The following is a 2,532-nucleotide window of genomic DNA, read 5'->3' on the forward strand; positions in this document are numbered from 1 at the left end:
AAACTAATTTAAAATGGCATAAAGTGGAAAATAAAAGAGCTGGTTACAATTACACTACTTAGGCTTCGAATGGCAAGTAATTCTAGTGATTAGGAAACTATTGATGTAATGTGGTTTTAAAAAAAGCATAGAGCAAAATAGAGTTGAAATTGGGATTGGATCATTTTTTCCCATCTGTCCTGGGAACACTGATAGTAGACCTAAGAGCATATTCTGCTGTAGAAAACTAGCAATCACTAAAAATATAATTTTTTTGTACTGTCCAATGTTACCAGCAAGTTCTGTATATGTCATCCTTTTGCTAAATGTCTACATTCTGAAATATTCACCTATTAGCTTCTCAATGCTTTGGAAAGAAATTATTTTATCCTGACTTTCTTTTCTCAGTTTCTTAGCTAGGTTTTATCAAAGTAGACCTTGTGTTTTTCACAACAGGAGACTAAATTTCTCGTAGATTTTAATGATTTACCTCACCCCCAAACATCTGGAAAATCCTGTAAATTTGGGGGGGGATTAGTTTTTCTTTCTATTTTTGTTTGTGTTTCAACCTGTCAGAATGCTCAGTATGAAGGACTGTGAGGTGAGCTTTTGTTTTGGGAAAACTACTTAAAATTTGAGCTAGACCAGAGAGCAACTTCGCCTGGAAACAGGGTCTTCAGCTAAGTGTGGACACTTAACATATTTTAACTGTGATACTGAATCACTGTGACCATCTTCTCCAAAATGAAAATCATTGACTAAAAGAAGCTTATTCTAATGTTCAGGGCTACCACAGTGACGGACTGGTACTGACTACCCTACCTGACATACCGTTTTGAGAAGCTGTGGCTGAACTCATGTTACAGAAAAATCAGTCAGTATGTGGCAGATACGTTGTGGGGAACCTTAGTAATTTAGTAGAAATCAAAGATATCTTATGTATGTACTTATTTTTAAATTTTTTAATTTTTAAAATTTTGTTATACAATTTTTAAAGGTTACTTTCCACATACAGTTATTACAAAATATTCGCTATATTCCCCGTGCTGTACAACACATCCCTGAGCCTATCTTACACCCAGTAGTTTATACCTCTACCTCCCCCTCCCCTATACGGCTCCTCCCTCTCCCCCCACCCCTCCCCCCAACCACTAGTTTGTTCTCTATAGCTGTGAGTCTGCTTCTTTTTTGTTCTATTCAGTAGTTTGTCATATTTTTTAGGTTCCACATATAAGTGATATCATACAGTATTTGCCTTTCTCTGTCTGACTTATTTCACTTAGCATAATGCCTTCCAAGTCCATCCATGTTGCTGCAAATGGCAAAATTTTGTTGTTTTTTTCTTGCTGAGTAGTATCCCATTATATATATATATATATATATATATATATATATATATATATATATATATTACATCCTCTTTATCCATTCATCTGTTGATGGGCACTTAGGTTGCTTCCTTACTCTGGCAATTGTAAATAATGCTTCTATGAACATTGGGGTGTATGCCTCTCTCTGAATTAGTGTTTTTGGTTTTTTTGGATGTATACCTTGGAGTGGAATTGCTCAGCCCTATGGTAGCATGTTAGATTGATATTGGGAGCCTGATGACACTTCCTAAAGTGTGATGGCATTTAGTTTAGAACAATGATTTACTTTAGCAACTCAGACCCATTCAGACCCGGGTCTATTTGTATATTCATCTCCATCACCACACCCTGATTTTTTTTTTTAAACATCTTTATTGGAGTATAATTGCTTTAAAAATATGGAACGCTTCACGAATTTGCGTGTCATCCTTGCACAGGGGCCATGCTAATCTTCTCTGTATCATTCCAATTTTAGTATCTGTGCTGCCGAAGCAAGCACCACACCCTGATTCTAAACAGCAGAGTCACTGAGACATACTGGGAGGCACTCCAAAGCATCCAAGTGCTTTTTAAATTTAATCGAATGATAAAGCTTGAATGAGATGGTTTGGAACATTTTAAAGTATCTCCACATGTTTTCTAAACCTGAGGTCCCATGGGGTATTTCCCAGATATAGCGGTCATGAGTGAAGTTTAAGTCAGCCCTGAAACTTTTGAAAACCATTTCTATATTTTAAGGTAGCTTTCTGCATTACGATTCTCTCTTCTCCAAGTTCGAGGCCAGGACTTCACCTCTCTGTCTCCTTTGCAGGTGAGACACAGCCATGCAATCTAGGTCCCAACAATCAGATGGAACAAGATGATGACTTCCCTGTAGCAGAGAGCACCCTGTAGTGAGGAAAGAGGCCTTTCTCATTTTGCTGACCTGTGTCAAGGAATGTGGCACAGGGGCATTGAGCTATCAAATGTAGCAGGGACAGAGGTCCTAGAAGTAGCTTTCCAAGTTTCTATGCTCATCTTCCCAGGGAAGGGGTACACTGTGTCTGTGGAAGTGGTATTATGCCTGCAAGCGTTCCAATGGCATATTTGGATTTTTTCCTGATGGTGTAGCTTCTGAGTCTAATTTATTGGACCTTATGCAGATTAATGAACTCCAGAGTATGACAAATTTGTTTAGTGCTCA

At 37.8% G+C, this 2,532-nt stretch overlaps 1 non-coding gene across 1 annotated transcript; it reads right to left on the reverse strand.

Moving 5' to 3' along the window:
- Positions 1-1,741: 1,741 nt before the first annotated feature.
- Positions 1,742-1,848, reverse strand: LOC116761429. Its single transcript, XR_004351996.1, has one exon. It is a non-coding gene; the product is annotated as a U6 spliceosomal RNA (small nuclear RNA).
- Positions 1,849-2,532: the final 684 nt, after the last annotated feature.

This window comes from Phocoena sinus, chromosome 10 (genome assembly GCF_008692025.1).
Source record: "Phocoena sinus isolate mPhoSin1 chromosome 10, mPhoSin1.pri, whole genome shotgun sequence".
In the NCBI taxonomy this organism is placed as follows: Eukaryota; Metazoa; Chordata; class Mammalia; order Artiodactyla; family Phocoenidae; genus Phocoena; species Phocoena sinus.